The sequence below is a fragment of the Zootermopsis nevadensis genome, unplaced genomic scaffold, assembly GCF_977971745.1.
Source record: "Zootermopsis nevadensis isolate Lab colony 2312 unplaced genomic scaffold, Znev_1.0 Znev_ptg000024l, whole genome shotgun sequence".
Taxonomy (NCBI): Eukaryota; Metazoa; Arthropoda; class Insecta; order Blattodea; family Termopsidae; genus Zootermopsis; species Zootermopsis nevadensis.
The window spans coordinates 3,521,982-3,541,072 of NW_028259156.1; the positions used below are offsets into that span (position 1 = coordinate 3,521,982).

The window sequence follows — 19,091 nt, forward strand, 5'->3', positions numbered from 1 at the left end:
TTATTCTGCATGTTTGTTCCAGAACCTAACATTTGCTGAACTACTCTATCTTTAATAAAAACTCAAATTTTGTTTACACTGTTTAAGAGACCAAACAACTGGTTCCCATCCAATCCACATTCACGTATCATGTAATTCAATTTTAATAATATCCTCCAACCACTCATATTCATTAAAGTGTTCTTCTTACTTCGAGTATTTCAATGAAAATTATGCATCTTATTCTTCTTGATTTGTTAATCACAAAAATATCTGAGATCCCACATAAACGGAGATTCAAATAATTAAGTAGAAATGTTGGCATTCAAACTTATTTCGTCCGCGTTAAAATAAGTCAGAGACATTTATAAATAAGAAATTAATACATTAGAAAATAACTTAATATTTTTAATGTAATCGATAAATTTGGAGAATATAGAATAAAATCGATGTAACGTGTTTAACGAATGCCTGGAGAAAGATTTCCTAAGGCTACGTTCAGTTACAAACCTAGCAGAAAAATATATCGAGGTAGACCACGAAGTAGATGGAAAGATCAATTTGAAGCCGGAACAGGCATTAGTGCCTAATCCCTGAAGATGATGATGATGGCATTTATAAAATAGCTGTACTCTCACCAAGAAAAGTAAGATAAGGAATTTTCTGTGTTTATTTTAAAATAATTTTCTCTTGTACGTGTTTCCGTCTGGTGAATTTCCGTCGAAAATAACTGTCCAAGACCAATAATTACTAGCGACTCTATCTTCATCATTTTCTTATTCATTTAAAAATAGAAATTCAACACAAGAATAACATGCAAGATTATAACATAAAAATTCAATTATCTACAGTTTTTAAATTCTTCAGAACCATCTGATCGCAGCTCAGAAAATAATGCTTATTGCCCAGTTTTCAAATTCTGTTAAATAAATGAAAAAAAAAACAATAGTCAATTTAAATAGACTGCGATTTGGATGAAACTTTAATTCTATTACATTTTATAAAAAAAAATTGTGCTAAAAAGTCATAAAAATTCAACATCTCATTGCGTCTTGTAACATTTAATTTCAAAACGATGTTAATATCTGAAAATTAAATTTCTGGACACCCTGTACTTTTATATTAAAGATGATATATTAAAAATATATATTAAATTTTTTTTTATTACCGTCAATCACAATTATAATAATATTAAAAGATTTAAAACATTGTAGCCGAAACTAGTTGTGTAATTAAATGATGTTTTAAATGTTTTAAATCTTTTAATATTATTATAATTGTGATTGACGGTAATAAATTTTTAATATATATTTTTAATATTATGAATCACAATATGACGCATTTACAATATCTTAAAGATGATATGTTCTGTTAATGAGTACGGAAAACAAGAGATGTTTCCTGTTGACACGCTAAACGCTCACCGGTGACAGATGACGTATTAAACATAACCTAACTTTTAACACAACGTATCTATTACTGACGACACGTGTAAGAAGGAGGGATGTTTTAAATAACAAAATTTCTGCTCATGCGCAGAACCTCTCCTAAAGTGAAAACATCAGGCTGTACAATAATTGTTTGTTTCGTTGGTTATTTTAACATACAAATACGTCAGCCATTAACGTTTTAATTCCTTCTCGTTGTCATGGTTTACTGAATTGTTAATTCACTGGACAAAATATGTTTGTTGAAAGAGAAGAATGGTTGGCTATACAGCTGGTTGGGTAAATTATTTGTTGGTTAAGTAGTTTTATGGATATATATTGGATTATACAGGGATATAAATCCTAGTTAGGATAACACGTCTTGTTTGCAAAACAATGCAACGACTCTTTTAATTTCTTCAATTTCATTGAAATCAACATTTTAATGCGAAAATAATTCACTTGTCTGTATTATTTAGTCATGAACAGTGAAATCGACAAACGGGTGGAAATTCCTATTCGCCATTAACAAATCGAGACTCGAATAGAACGATATATCGATAGGTAACATATCTTGTCTCTACAATTCTGACAGTAGGATCGCGTTTCAAATCAACGAGCTGTTTCTGCATTTACCTACGCTGGCTGGTTTTCCCTCGTAATTTAATGGTCGGTCTGTGCACACGTGCGAGAGTCCCAGGACAAAAGACTCTGTATTGCTCGTGCTGTGTAGGAGACCTGAAGCCCAACTAAGGAAGAGACTGTTGTTGGCGAGGTTAAAAATAATAATTTTTGTTCACAGCGTTGAGACACGTTTTCTTATTTCAGACTAACACAATATGAGAGAGAGAGAGAGAGTTTGAACGTAATGTCATGACGTCGAGATACAGACTTGTACATCCTGTTAGTTACTGATAAACTTCCTTTGTTCCGTCAACATACAAACAGTAGCATTCACACTTTCTTTCGACACCGTTTATTTACTAACGTAAATAATTATTATTATTTTATTTAGTGTTCTGTCTGACGACAGGTCCATATGAACAGGATCCTTCCATCCTTTTCTCGGACTGGGACCTGTTCATACACGTTCTTGGCAGATGATCCAGAAGTGGTTTGACATTGCCTTCTTCTGTGTGTGAATGGAGTAATTGTTGGGATGCCACGGAGAAACCGGGGAAGCACACGGAGGAAAACTCCGTGTTGCCTAGACCACGGCCTTGCCCAACACAAGTTATAAATTCGGGCACCGCCGGGAATCGAACCGAGACCCCAGGATTACAAGGCCAGCGTTCTAAGTGCTAGACCACCTCATCTTATTATTATTTAGTGTTCAGTCTGACGACAGGTCCATATGAACAGGATCCTTCCATCCTTTTCTCTTACTATGACCTGTTCATATACGTTCTTGGCAGATGATCCAGAAGTGGTTTGCCATTGCCTTCTTCTGTGTGTGAATGGAGTAATTGTTGGGATGCCACGGAGGAAAACTCCGTGTTGCCTAGACGACGGCCTTGCCCAACACAAGTTATAAATTCGGGCACCGCCGGGAGTCGAACCCGAGACCCCAGAATTACAAGGCCAGCGTTGTAACCGCTAGACCGCTTGGCGGATAACGTAAATAATACAAATATAAAAATATGGATTAAAACAGGCCTCGGCTGTTAACAGCCATCCCAAATTAGAACTGAAATAAATCATAGATACTAATCACAACATATAATTAGTATTAAAATAATATTACAGTGTGGACAGCGTGTTAAAGTTTACTAATGTACAGGTTGAATAAAAAGTCACGCAACCCATGTTAATAAAATTTTATTTATGTTCCGAAATTCAGTAAAATTAGTTTCGATTAATAAACACACAGTATCACTGTCACTATACAAGTGCGCACGCAGGTCACGTGATGATGTAACCTGCGCGCGCCGGTGCGTCAGTCGTCCTTCAACAGTCGAAGTGCAAGGATGTCCTTTTCACAAGTGCAACGAGTGTTCATTGTCGAACAATCTGGCATCGCGTTCAGATCTGTAGTGTTTTTAGTATTGATGTTTAAAAATTAACGCTCATTCCATCTTAAGACATATATAGATATGCTATTAATATGATAGAAATTCATTAATAACTGTATTCGAAAATCGTGTGGAACACAAGATGGTAGCAGTTTGTAATGTCACGGAGCAACAGAGTAATTATTACGAACGACATTGGGTTTAAAGTTACATGAAGATGGCCGTTAACTGCCGAAACATTTTTTAAACCGTATACTCGTATTATTATTAACATTAATAAATATCAGATTTTAAATAGAATATTTAGCGTTTTTTTAAAGATTGTGTTGACTGACGTAAGACAGAGTTTGTAGACATGCAAAGTATGAATCTGACAGATAAAGCCAGAGCCATTTATCTTAGCGCCTTAAAAACTTGTAGGCCGGGGGGGGGGGAAGGTTAACAAAGCAAGCTCTGCGCATGCTCAGTACTCTCGTAAAAATCATTTATCCTTCGCACGCACAGTATAAAAATGACGTAGCGTTTTGTTAATGAAGACAACGTTTTGAGTCTCTCTTTGTTTCTTACTCGTGTCTCCTCCAGCTTTGACGCTTTTGTTCCTTTCTTATCATATTTATCCCATTGTCCTTTGTCCTTTTCATTCTACTATATCCATAAATAGTACTTATCTTTACCGCTTTGTTATTTTATACTTTTTGTATTGTTTTTTTATCGTTTATAACTTTACGAAACTCATTAGTGAACAGAATACCTCAGGTTATAGTATATTTTCTTTCAGATCATTTCTCCTATCGTTGTAATAAGACACAAGCTCACACTATGTCAGAAATACGTACGTTAGGAGAGACATAACTGGATTCCAATTAATCCAAATAAAACGCAAAATTTCATGGATTATAAGACGCTCTCGTACGTAAAAGGATTATAACCTGTTTTGTTTAACAGAAGTACTGTGGTAATGAAGTTTTACGAGAATAGTGTTTTAATATTGCATAATGACTGTCAGATAAACAAGTCTTATTAAGTAATAAATAATTTGTTAATGCAGAAATTCGTGTGATGTTAAACACGTTTCTCCTCAATACGAAAAAAAAACTTTATGAAAATCTCACTAAACGTTCGTTTCGTATCAAGAATACGTAAACAAAAATTATAAAAAAAATAATTAAATAATTAATTTAAAAAACTGCTTCCGGGTAACAGATACCTTTATGAAAATCTAAGATTCGCTCAAGTAACCAAGACATTTCCAGTGTTTTATACAGGGATATATTATTACCAGGTTCACAAGAGTCCATTACCATCATCCTAAGCCAGATGTATCCATTCCCTGTGTAATGTTTCTTAAACATGTTTGTTTATTTTACGGTGAATAGATTTTGGCTAACCTAACCTAACCCTCAAACTTCATGACTTACTTTTATCAACTCTGCGTGACAACTTATTCATTATATCAGTAATTAACCTCCATTATTAATCTAAGGTGGCTAAGACCTGGACTATAGATCTAAATAAAGCAAGATCTACTAATTCAGTATACAATCGAGACCTGATTTTGTTCTCGGAAAATATCTTTCAGTCTGTCGCTATCATGCAAAAGGTTTGGTCTATATTTAATTATAATCATTTGTAAAGACGTTAAAATATTCATTATATTATAATATTACACTGAATTATATTAATATCAGTGCAGAATATCGGTTTAAATTCAAATTCTTACTTATTATAATTTCATACCTTATTTAATTATTAATTTCCTTTCATCAGTGTTGATTTACCAAACTTAAAATTTAAAACGATTACAAAATTAGCCATTCTGCAACATTAGAAATGCTTCTAAACCCTGATTTATAGTAACATCACTTGTAAAACTTAATATCGCATCATCTAGTGACATTACTGAAAACGTTTAAAGTTCTACATAAAACACGAAATTAAGCGTAAATTCCTCATTTTACAGAATAGATTCATCGTGGTTCGGAGTAAACTCATAAAGTTTGATAGTAATGATGAAGACGATGATTATTATCTGGGCTTTGACGTCGTGTAGACTCGTAGGAAGATACCAACGTTTAGAGAAAATACTATCTCCATCTTCAAAGCTGAAGGAGACTGTTTCTGTGAAATGTTGGTATCTTCGTAAAATTTTATACGTCATCAAAACCTAAAATAAGAAAAAAACATTGCATCTTACTGTATTCGTGACTTACCTGATAAACTTATTGGATCTATATTTTATCTGCTGGCTTTATGTGGCACGCGGCACCATAATATTTTTATTTTCTCGTGAACGTTTAGGCCATATTGTGTATGTGACGTCTCAAAACACGTTTTCCTGCTTGTCTTCGGACATACGTTTAATTTTCGTCTCGTAGGTTTAATTCCGTGATATTCTATGCCAAATGATTTCTCCAATTTGTTTTTGTGGTCATTCTATCTCTTAACATATATAATAGTCCTGATAACGATTATAGATCTTTAAAATTTCTATCATTTCATTTTCTTTTCGTGTCTAATGTTTATGTCGAGGCAACATTCGATCTGCGCCCATTATGAAGATTATATTAATTCTTAATTCTTGTTCGTGTCTCACTAATGTAAATCAGGATTGATTTAAATGATACTTCATACAGTTACAAATATGGATTCCTAAACATAAGCTTTTCATAGTGTTTATAATTAACGAAGCTTTTACTGGATAATATTCAACTTTTATTTACTTCGTTGTATTTTATTTTCTAAACGTCACTCGTCACCTACATGTATTCGTTAATCTAAGTAAAGGACTTTAGCGTAAACTTATAGTTTTATTGTTCTATCCTACAGAAGGACACGCTATTAAACGGAGCAAAGGATATATTTAGCAGATTCAGATGATATTTAACTTGATGTAATTTCGATTAATATTGATCAGAGAATAATGAACACTGTTATTACGTACAATTACTATCGATAATAGATCGGTGTGATAAGCAATTTCTTGAAGGAGTTTCTCTAAATTATTATTATTATTTAGTGTTCTATCTGACGACAGGTCCATATGAACAGGATCCTTCCATCCTTTTCTCGGACTGGGACCTGTTCATATACGTTCTTGGCAGATGATCCAGAAGTGGTTTGCCATTGCCTTCTTCTGTGTGTGAATGGAGTAATTGTTGGGATGCCCCGGAGGAAAACTCCGTGTTGCCTAGACCACGGCCTTGCCCAACATAAGTTATAAATTCGGGCACCGCCGTAAATCGAACCCGAGACCCCAGGATTACAAGGCCAGCGTTCTACTGAATTACAAAAAAATAATTGTTTACAAAAAGTTCTGGAATTTAAAAAAAAAATAGTTAGGCCTAGGTCATTCCTATGCAATGAAAATATATAAATAGTTTATCTGTTACAAAATTATTATATGGAAGTACCATATAAAATATGATTTTTACGTAAAATTATTCAGGTAAATTCAGATAAATGTATTCATTTAGAAATTAATGGGTTATATAGCTACATACTTATCCTAACAAATGTTAGAACTGAAGTACAGTTTACATTGTAAAGCTTTTAGTTACAATATACTTGTTCAATTTTTATCAGTCTAATCACAATAAAATATTATTATTAAATATTAAAATATTATTACAATTAACATTTAAATATTTAAAATATATTAAAATGATGCTCTCTATCGAAATGTTCGATTTACATTAGAGGATTAGTTACAATGTTCAATACTAACTAGACACCACACTTTCTATTTATGCCAAAAAACACTTTTTATAAAATCAAGTTTTGAAGTTAAAATCTTACAAATTTAAGCCATTCTCGCGTATTTCCGACGTTACATTTACGAAAAATTTTCAGAGAAACGATTTCAGCTTCGGTGAACACGTCTCAATATCTGTATTTTACAGAATGTTTGCAATCCCAAGAAAATGTCCTACAGAGTCTACTAAGTAGAAACTTTATAGGCAAAACAGATTTCATTGTAACATAAGCCACTTCCAAGAAGTCCTTCTGTCCACAGGTAAGCTACGTAGCGTAATATACTCCCACATAAACTTCACGCTTAAAATATTATGTAGGCGCAAGTTACTGCTAAAGTGAACTAAGTTTACGCACGTTCTTAGGTAATGTCAGAATCATTCTTGCATCTCATCCAGTGTCTATACGATGCCAAGCGAATGCAAGTAGAAATTTATCTTTAAAGGAGATAACGCCATTAACGTGTCTTACCAAGAAATAATAAAGTCAGATTTAAATCCAAAGAAGGGTAAGTTTCGACGTCATAAATTTAGTGAATCTTTAATATATGCAAAGGCTGATGTATGAGGCCTTCAAGAGCTTATATATCACGACTGGTAATCTATTATTCTCATCATCTTCGGTTACATTTTTTGAAACTTCTTTCGATATTATTTAATATTTGTTTCATGAAACCCAACAGAGAAACTTAGAAGTAAATAACTTACACGTAAAATATACAATATTCGAAATCCAGCAGAGGTATTCTCTCTTGCCTCACATGTACGTGGCTTATTTCACTCCAAATAAAATTAATTCTGTTCTAATCATATACAAATACTATCTATTAACACTAGTTTACCATTCGGGAGCATTCAAATATTTCATTCAATTAAGTAACCTCTGAAATTATTTCATTGGCACAAAATAATAAGTCAGAGTTTGTTCCAAACATTACAAATTCAAACTATTTATTTGTTTTTTTTAAAGAAATTCTTCACGATTAAAAATAATCAAGATAAAGACTGAAAATTAAAAATCAATAAACGCAATGCACAAATGTACAATAGTTTTTAAAAATGTATGAATTGATAAGCCTGATGATGATGTGGTAAACATCGAAACATGTCGTCGAAATCAAAAGCGCTGTGATAGATGTAATATTATACGACACAGAAAAGCGCCATAAAATATAACATAATGCAATTTATATTGTCAATGTTATAAATAATTTTAACAACATTATTTTAAAACAAGTTTTGTGTATAGACTGGAAAAATAAATATATGTATTGATATAACACAAACATGACGCAATTAAGATATAAAATTTTAATGCAGTTTAAAGCGAATTCTAATAAATAACTGAGGAACTTTTACATTTATTTATGTATCATTGTGGTAATTAAATGTAGGTGGTTACGAGGGAGAATGTTCAATGTTTTAGTGTTAATAATATTACGTAAATTTCATGCTTGGAAGATGGGAACAGAAATAAGGTGGAAATGTTTCAATGAAATTAGTCGATTAAACATGATTATTGGCATTGAATTGAACTGTCCGAAAGAAGAGAGGTTTGTTCTTAGTGATAACTAATTTCATGATTCTTAACTTGTTAGTTATTTAAAATAATTTAAAATTCTTTGCTATGTTTTATTTATTTAATTTTAATTGTAGGTAGTAGCTTATACTGCTTACAATTTTACTGAAAAATTAATAGATAAGAAAGATTGCTATTTCTAGGATAATATAGACTCTTAATTTACATACATCCTTCTGAACTCGCTGACATGAGATAAGATATTGTATTGTGTTACAGTAAGATGCATGATCTACCTTTCAAGTCGTCCTATTCTACTCTGTTCTGTTTGACGGTCAGGTGAAGTTGTCACTATAAACACGCCTTTGTCCTGTTATGTCCTCTAAAGTTCTCATAACTTTAGTATGGATATTGTTTAAGTTCAGAAAGTTTCGGATTGAGCAATACTGAAACAACGTCACTTACCTAACATATCATTGCATGTTCTACTCAACATTTAATACCCAATTTTTAAAGAAACACTCAAGTTCTCTGTATACAAGAAAACACTTAGTTCCTTTCTAAGTTAGTTTGACTTGAAGTTCTAAAGAAGGATGAAATATACACGTCTTCATTCATTCAAAGTAAGTTTTCCTATAGCATCATAATACGGACACACTCATGAATATGACAAACAAAAACAAGGAGTTTTTTCTACAGATCATCACAGCTCCAGTTGATAAGTACAATTTCAGTAGCATTAAAATTACAACCACATACGCTGTGGCCATATCTCACACGTACCATCTTAAAACTGCCAAAGTACATTCGTAAATTAAATAAAAAAATTATATTTATCTCATCGTATTTATATTAGATTATACATTAATTCTTCCTTTCCTTTATCTTTCTATCCATATGTATAAGTGCCTTTCAAAAATCGTCTATTTATTAAAATTTTGAAGAATATTGTAATATTTACAATTTATTGTTAACTGCGCTGACTCACAATACAGTCTTCTGGTTTTATACCAACTTTTTCGAGAAACACGCGTCTTATGAAACATTAGCATACGACCAGAATATTGACGCTGTCAATGGCTTAGCCAGACTTTAATGATTTAATAATAAGTTTTAAAGGATATGTGAGGAAGCTTTCGTGTCCTAATTTAAGATACTATCCCGGAATTTTCCTCGAGGGACTGAGGAATATCACGATTACCTCAGAATAACCAGTCTTCGGACAGCCAGTTGAACCCGGGATGTCTCGAATACGAAAGAGTGATAATTACTCAGCTACGAACAGAACGTAACAACCCAGTACAGGAGAAAAAATATTACGTCGCCATTAAAACTTCGATCCCTTCGTAATGTTAGATGTTTTATCAGAATTAAACGTTAAATTAACTGAAGACCAATCATGTGGGGACAATGCAATACGAAACGCATTAACAATTATTCTTTGATAATTAAGCTGTAATTCTAATTTGCTTGTGCTATATTGTACGATGACTAACGTTGATAAAACTGGGCGTTGTTTACAGACGCTAACTCCTATCGATATACTTTGGAGTTGGTTCAGTTCAAATTCTTTAAATACGATTACATTCTGTTATACATTTACAAACTTTCAGACTGTAGCTATAAATTTCTACGGGTTCTTGTTATAAGAGCATTCAAGCAACTGAGTGTTCGACCCTGCCGTAAAGTGAGTTGACCCCATTACGCGTAATAAATCCCTTTCACAGCTGCGCTGACCTAGAAAAGTCGCCATAGTTGATACAACTATGTCCTGTGAGGTCATATGCTCTTCCGACTCAGAGTATAAAGACGGACGTCTTCCGCGATATTGAGTCTTGTAATCTGGTAGTACTTGACTGGCGTTTCGAAGATGCTTTCTGCCTCCATCTTCAGGGCGATTATAGCCCATTAAGGGAATAAGTTCCTCTGAAACGTTGGTTCCTGCAGCGGTACAGGGCACAATATCCTAGAAGACAGTAATTTTCATACGCACCACCATCAGAAATAAAAATATTACTAATGGTTGAGCTGTCAACGGACTTAACGAAGGTATATTTATCCTTTTTGAGTAATTTGACAAATATTAATTTTTGAACGTTGTCGTATTTGTCAGTCATTCATGTCAATTTAAGATGGATTCGATTTTACAATCTTTAAAGTTTTCTTGTGATCTCACTATCTGATTAATCTCAGAATATGATTTTTAAATAAGGTTCTAAATGTCAGTAAAATGCTGTGTCTTTCCAGTATTCCCATAATTATCTGATTCTGATAAAAATAAATAGTATAATAAAGTTTATCATTCAAAGCGTAAAATGTAAAACGTGAAATATTTAAACGAAACGCATATATTTAAATCTTGTCTTTGTGTTTAAGTTTATTTACGATTTATTTCTCTTATACTCAAGTGATGACCAAATTTAGACGATATAAATTCGTTCCGTCGACTGGCAATCAATCCTCATACATCACAAAAGCTATTAGCTTTGACGTACTGTATTTTGATGTTAATTTGAAATGATAAAATCAGATATTGACCGGACATATGAGTAATGAATGGATTTAACTGAGTTTAACAAATTACAAATGAATTCATCATACAGTCACAGTAAGGGAAATTGAAATTTTCAACTCTTTACGTTATTCGAGTCAAAAATGTGAACATCACAAAATAGGAAGGCCCATATTCCCTAAGTTTTCATAGTCAAAAAATCTGTGATAGGTAATTAAAAGTAAAATATATTTAAAAAAAACAGGACATTTGCATGATTTCACGTAGAAATTTTTTTTTCATACAAACGTTACTCTTCAATACAACACGAGTCCACAAATAAAAGTGTGTTAGCTAATTATTCTTGTCTACCCTCCTCTCCTCAAATATCACATTAGTGGTCTCTTCTTACCCTTCCATAATGCAGAAAACTACTTCATTCATTCATTCAAAAATACAACAGAGTTCTCCTTATAACAGACATACCAAATGACTTCCTATCGACAGGATTTTTACAGACAGCGAAGAGGTGGTTTAGAAAACGTTACCAAATGTTACACAGGACCTCGGTTACTAGCTGAGTAACCATCAGCTTCTCAAGAAGGACTCTATCGAGTTATTTTAGTAGCCACAGTATTCTCGGTTAAATTTTTTAAATTTAAATAAAATTTAAATATTCGTAAATTAGTTCACAGCAGAGACATTTTAAAGTAATTCGTGTCATATTTACATTGTTAGTTTGCTATAAAATCCACGGCAAAATATTGTTACTTTCTATGCGACAGATTTCAAATAAGATCTAAGTTAAAAGCCATTTTGAAGTTCAAAATGTCATTTGTCTTTCAAGTGAATAAATGTTTACGATTAAAGATCGATAAATAGCAATACAGAAGCAGAGAGAGAAATATATAGCAGCCAGAGGGCGTGCCTTCTACTTTAATACTTTAAATGTAGGAATAGGATTCAGCTAAGTTGTAAACAAATATGGAAATATATCTTACAGAAACAGAGTTAAGAGAATATAAACTAAATGAAAATCGATCACTTGGAAAAATCAGTGACGAAAGTAAGTTAAAATTACCATTAGTTCCGAAACGTCGTATTCTGTCCAGAATATGAGACTAGAAACAGCTCAGGAATCCATTAATAATTTTTATTTTTATCAAATTAGCGTACGTTATGAAATATTTAGTTTTTACGAGGATGAAGACTAATATTGTTAGATTTCAAATCCTCAAAGAATAAGGATCACTGTCATATGCCATATTTTGCTGTCTCTTCCCCTCAGGCTTCCCAAATAGTGGACCCAACCAACTAGATGGCTTAGGGAACCCGAAGGTTCATCACCGAATTAACCAAAGCCCTCCACCGGACCCTGTCCTGGGCCAACAAAATCCAGTCTCCTTCAACTCCTATCTCCCATAGATCCCGCCTGACATTATCCTCCCATCTACGTCTAGGTCTCCCCAGCGGTCTCTTCCCCTCAGGCTTCCCAAATAGTGGACCAAACCAACCAGATGGCTTACGGAACCCGAAGGTTCATCACCGAATTAACCAAAGCCCTCCACCGGACCCTGTCCTGGGCCAACAAAATCCAGTCTCCTTCAACTCCTGTCTCCCATAGATCCCGCCTGAGATTATCCTCCCATCTACGTCTAGGTCTCCCCAGAGGTCTCTTCCCCTCAGGATTCCCAAATAGTGGACCCAACCAACTAGATGGCTTAGGGAACCCGAAGGTTCATCACCGAATTAACCAAAGCCCTCCACCGGACCCTGTCCTGGGCCAACAAAATCCAGTCTCCTTCAACTCCTGTCTCCCATAGATCCCGCCTGAGATTTATCCTCCCATCTACGTCTAGGTCTCCCCAGCGGTCTCTTCCCCTCAGGCTTCCCAAATAGTGGACCCAACCAACTAGATGGCTTAGGGAACCCGAAGGTTCATCACCGAATTAACCAAAGCCCTCCACCGGACCCTGTCCTGGGCCAACAAAATCCAGTTTCCTTCAACTCCTATCTCCCATAGATCCCGCCTGACATTATCCTCCCATCTACGTCTAGGTCTCCCCAGCGGTTTCTTCCCCTCAGGTTTCCCAACCAATACCCGGTGCACACCTCTTGTCCCATCCATGCGCGCTACATGCCCAGCCCATCTCACTCTTCTCGACTTAATCACCCTCACAATACTGGGGGAGGAGTACAGATTTTTAAGCTCGTCATTGTGCAGTTTTCTCCACGCCCCATCGTCTTCCTTCTTAGGCCCAAATATCCTCCTCAACACCCGATTCTCAAACACCTGCAATCTGTGTTCCTCCCTCAGAGTGAGAGACCAAGTTTCACACCCATACAAAACAACAGGCAAAATTATCAATCTTCAGGTTCTTATAAATCAGACGGGAAGACAAAATATTTTGAACTGAGAAGTAGCAAGCATTTCCAGAATTTAATCTCCTCCTAATTTCCTCGTGAATATCATTTTGTTTTGTTATTGTTATTCCCAAATATTTAAATTGCATGTTGGATCTGCGTGTGAAACATTTCTGCCAAGATGATTTCGCATTCATTCATGTTTACCAAGTTATTAAGAACGAACGAGTTTTAGACCTTAGAAATGGTTGCATAATACAAAATAATTTTGCGTTTACTACAAGAAATTTATTAAATAAACGCAGAGCTGGAGCACAGGATTTGTGTCTGTCTCTGCATCCGCACATTTAATTAAGAACAATATTTAAAGTATTTCGAGTAAATATTAAAATTTATCACAAATTTAGTTTTGATCTAGATCGATATAACACACGTCTAGAATCGAACTTCGTGGATTTTTTATAGGTGTATGTATATATATATATATATATATATATATATATTTATATATATTTACTAAGACACTAATCGTAAAAATGCAGACCTTATCAAGGTATAAACATTTTACAGCAAAAATTTTAATGTTAATATTTAACGAAATAAAAAGGAATTTATTTCTAACTCGGTAAGGGCGACTATATTAAGTATATTATAGTTATATTTGCATTAAAATGTACCATGGTCAATGAGGTGTTATACATAGCAAAGAACGTGTTACGTAAATATACGTACGCAATTTTATGAGAATACCTTCTTCTAAAAAAAAAAACCTGTTTTATGTAAGTTAAAGATATAAAAACGGTTTATTTCGAAACGAGATAAAACTACTGTAAGACGAAATCCCACGGAATACGCTCTAATTTTGTCCAGAGTTGCAAGAAAACTCTGTTCATCTTAAGAGGCACTGTATTTTCCCATTCAATGAAACTGCTTAAGTAAGGCGATACAGCAAACCACAGGATCACTCGGAAGTAAGCGCTGTTACCGATTCTCTACTGAGGGGTTAAAGTTGTTCTTTTAAATAGTTTCCAATCTGAACCTACAACGAGAGTAGTTTCCTGTTTAGTAAACACTAGACAACGTAATGGAAGTGGCTCCTATTGTAAACAGTACACAGATATTCGGATGTTACAGATATAAATTAACTAACAACGGAGTTCACTGTCGGCGCAAATGGTTTCTCATTGCACTGAGGTCGCGTTAACACGCGTTAGGGTGAATCGAAATAGGCTTGCTTAAAACAAGAGACGGCAGAGATTACAGACTCATGTTCTAATCAAACACAATGAATATAAATGCGTAACAATTTCACAACAAAGATGCAAGTAATTTATACGTATTTCTTATTTAAAGTCGGAATTACATCACAATATTTATGTTTTAGTTATATTAAAAAATAAAATATACTTAACTATTAAAGCCCTGTGGTAACTATGAAGACTGAGATGGGCTGGGCATGTAGCGCGCATGGATGGGACAAGAGGTGTGCCCCGGGTACTGGTTGGGAAGCCTGAAGGGAAGAGGCAGCTGGGGAGACCTAGACGTAGATGGGAGGATAAATCTCAGGCGGGATCTATGGGAGATAGGAGTTGAAGGAGACTGGATTTTGTTGGCCCAGGACAGGGTCCGGTGGAGGGCTTTGGTTAATTCGGTGATGAACCTTCGGGTTTCATAAGCCATCTGGTTGGTTGGGTCCACTATTTGGGAAGCCTGAGGGGAAGAGACCTCTGGGGAGACCTAGACGTAGATGGGAGGATAATCTCAGGCGGGATCTATGGGAGATAGGAGTTGAAGGAGACAGGATTTTGTTGGCCCAGGACAGGGTCCGGTGGAGGGCTTTGGTTAATTCGGTGATGAACCTTCGAGTTCCCTAAGGCAGCTAGTTAGTTACGGTAATGATGTCCCATATGGTTCAGCAATCAATAACTATTGATTTTATATTAATTAGTTTTGTTATGATTCTTTGTGTGCTCTGGGATTCTTAAACAGCATTAACGAGTTGATCTTCGTAACGGAAATTCTAAAGAAGAATCCAGTGTTTCAGAGATCCTTTCTGTATCCATCTTCAGGGTATCATCATGGATCGTGGATTGGTTGATGTGGATATAGAGGTCTCTGAAATTTCGGGCTCTTACTCCGAATTGACGAGGTTGGTCGCCCGAGAAGATTTTATCACAAGAACAAGTTGTTTATGTCATTGTCATTAATATTCAAGCCTTCGTTTCACGTATAAGATGTTGCTGGCCCACCGTCTTTTTGTGATACCCGTTTTATGTGGAGAGGGTATCAACTCCTTGCATAATTTGAAGGAACGAGGTTTATAGCCGTCATGTAACAGGTCCAGAGATATCTTTCACTGCCACTGGATTTAAACAACTTGTTGTTTCATCTTTTGTTTCTCGTACAGTTGGGATCGGGTTGCATTTCATAAAGTTTTTATACACTCAGAATTCCTTTTATTGTGCAAATTTAATAAATTCAACAGAAGATCGTAATATGTTAAACTATACCCATAAAAGACCATTTATAATCCTAAAAGTGGTGAAGTTATTATTGAATTTAACAGTACAGTTCGTATGTGAAGGCTGTTAAAATTTCATGCATAGTAAACCATCTGTAAGACCTCTCTCTGTATTCATACTGAAACAATTTGACTATTTTTTTTTGTAGGCTATATATTTCAAAACTTCGTATGATAACTTCACTGTTATGTACAAGGCGTCAGGGACAATGTGGGAGTTCCAATTTGTAGTTCAACTAAAGTAGATGGAGTACTGTTGAAATTTAACAGATTACCTTTGATGGTTATAAAATATATTTTGCTATTTACTCTTAATATAATAACCAATGTCAGTTACGCTTGGCTGCAGAACCGTGTCGTTCTTGAGATAGGAAAATATTTAAAATTAATTTCTTACTGCGGCGACTCTGGTGGCACAAAATGCAAACTACGCTACGGTGGCGCCTACGGTGGGGTCTGACGGGAGTCTGTACTCTGTTGGTCGGTTTTATGTTGGTAAATTTATCATGAATCTGTCTTCAGTTGCCTTTAATATATTTTCGCATTTAATTAACTGTTTATATTTTCAATGCGATATGCAAATATAATTTTGTAAAAAAAATATCTGTATTTCTGTTCGACACAAAGAGGTTTATTACCGTCAAATTTAACGGGCTAGAGTACACTAGTACTTTTATAGCAACGAGTAAAGTTAGCAATAATGTGTTTCGTTAGCTTTCTAAAAAGAAATCTTTAACAAAATCCTACATATTCTTGCAGATAATCTTATAAGAATATTAAAATAACTTTTATTTGTGATTTAGACCTAACCTGCAGTTCGCCAGGATTGAAAATTCTTTTTAATCGAAGTAAATAACCACGATTCTGAATTCTTTATGCTACGCATTTAAACAGATGAGCTCTCAAGGGAAGTGATTTATTAGACATCAGATGGTATATAAAAGTATTACATATCCTAATTTCAACCCAAATCTCTACAGTTTACCTGTCAGCCGAGTCTGATTTATGTTCTGTTTACGCAGTGCTCAATGTCTGTTTCTTTTGAGATTTTATTTATTGTAAAATAAAGGCATTATTTAGAAAATTGTCAATGCAAATGGTTTCGTTCATACATTTCTTATGTGACTTATGTGACTCGTGCTACTAAACAAATGACAAAATTTTTAACAAAATCAAAGAAAATAAGTGATTAAAATATGCAACATTTATTACAGTCCATGGACCAGCAATCCGAGAAGACAAAATGGAGGATAGCAAATACCAGCTTCTTTATTCGACTTATCGTAACTAATGTTACGGCAAATGCGATACAATACACAGTCGTTCACTTAAGAATTTGAACGAAAATTCCCAGGTACCGGCCGGAACTTATATAATTACGTAGACTTCATTATTTTATGTAGCGATACTTTATTCGTATTAGGTAACCGTTGTAGCGCTTGGTGGTGAGTCATGCAGTTCTAGGTAGGAACTGACAGTTGCGTTCAACTTTATCAGTGAACAGACTATAGCATATCGTACTTAATACTACAAATAAAATAATGAATTTGTATTCTGTGTATTACTTTACTATATGAAATGTAAATAAAGTAAGCCACGTGTTATTTAAAATGTAAATATTAATTATATATAAAAGTCCATATATTTCTCAAGCAAAAATAATGTTCATAAATTACGGCACCTGGAAATATCATTTTCAGACTAAATTTTTCAGTAATATTTTAAAAGTCACTCACTGATATTTTCTCCCGAATTTCTTAAAAAAAATAAATTATATACTCTATGTCATGTACAAGTATACGTATTTTGGCAACTTATATGTGATTATATATTTATGCTTAAATTTTTCCTGTATGTTTCCTGACGTTTTAACAGATTCAAAAGCCTGATCTGTTCATGCAAACATCCAAACAAATCAAACGCTGTAATGGAATAGTTTAAAGCCTGCGATGTCAAATTCGACATATGAATATAAATGTATACGAAATTTAGCAAAATATCAATTTCAATTCAATTAAACAAAATCCGTTCAGTCGCTTCCAACTCGTCTTGTGTATTTAATATCGAGGTCAAAATGTGACCTTTGTGGTTTTAACTTTGTTAACATTTTAACTAAGAGCTCTTACTGAGAAGGTAATACCAATTTTCCTTGTCAAATTTCGCGTATTTTACTTAAATAAAAGTTACTTTATCGTGTACACTGAGTCACATCTATGGCTTGGTCTAAAAAATTGTCTCTTTCTTGTGGCTTTACTATTCTCTATCCATCACGACCTCCTTGATTACAAATTCCTGGTAAGTCTATGTTATCTTGACAGACATAATTAATTTAAGAACATTATTTTCTGATTATCCAAAATTATCTCTGAATGCTCATAACAAGGTGAAATTTATTACACTGTGATATGAAAATACATTTTTTGTATGTGAATAAAATATTGTCCGAGTTTCTAGGTAATATATTTAATATTTCAAATTACTATTCATAAAATATATCGTTTAATGCGGAAGTTAATTTTAAAACTTGTACCTATAAACTTACTCATTTTATATAAAATCGTGCATACGTCTAATTTTATTTATTTATTTTATTTTATTTTTGTGGAGGTTGTGATGGTACAGCATTAAGAGAAAACCCACGTATGAATATATATGTATATCAACCCTCAGATACAAGTTCACAATTAGATTTTTATTAATAAAACGCTAGTATAACATATTTTTTAATTACGACGAATTTTTGTTATTAATTTAGATAATCGGTAAGCTTTCTATAGTCAATCATATTAAATATTTTATGACAAACTGCAGCAATTTTACAGCTAAAATAAACTTAGTATCGACGTTTGTTTCCAGAAAGAGACAAGAAATTGTATATGAATTTCCCAAGAGACTACAGTTTTTGTAATGAAAATGACATATTTCATATTCTTATTAACGTGTTAAGTAGTACGTAGTTTTATAACAATTGTTATGATTAATTCTCCTTTCGAAGTCGACTCCTGATATTAAAACTATAGACCTACGTC

General features: G+C 33.9%; 2 protein-coding genes across 17 annotated transcripts in view; one reads left to right on the forward strand and one right to left on the reverse strand.

Annotated features, from left to right (window-relative positions):
* Slob (Slowpoke binding protein) overlaps positions 1 to 19,091 on the reverse strand; it is a 543,833-nt gene that overhangs the window by 223,852 nt on the left and 300,890 nt on the right. Inside the window, exon 13 of one of the 16 annotated variants that reach the window (XM_087354935.1) lies at positions 5,421 to 5,582. The exons of the other annotated variants lie outside the window; for them this stretch is intronic. The gene's annotated coding sequence lies outside the window, so the exon portion shown is untranslated. Of the gene's footprint in view, positions 1 to 5,420; positions 5,583 to 19,091 lie in introns of those variants that run through there. 16 annotated transcript variants of the gene reach the window in all.
* Positions 1 to 19,091, forward strand: part of LOC110836537 (uncharacterized) — a 99,292-nt gene that overhangs the window by 6,774 nt on the left and 73,427 nt on the right. The gene's annotated exons all lie outside the window — the stretch shown is intronic.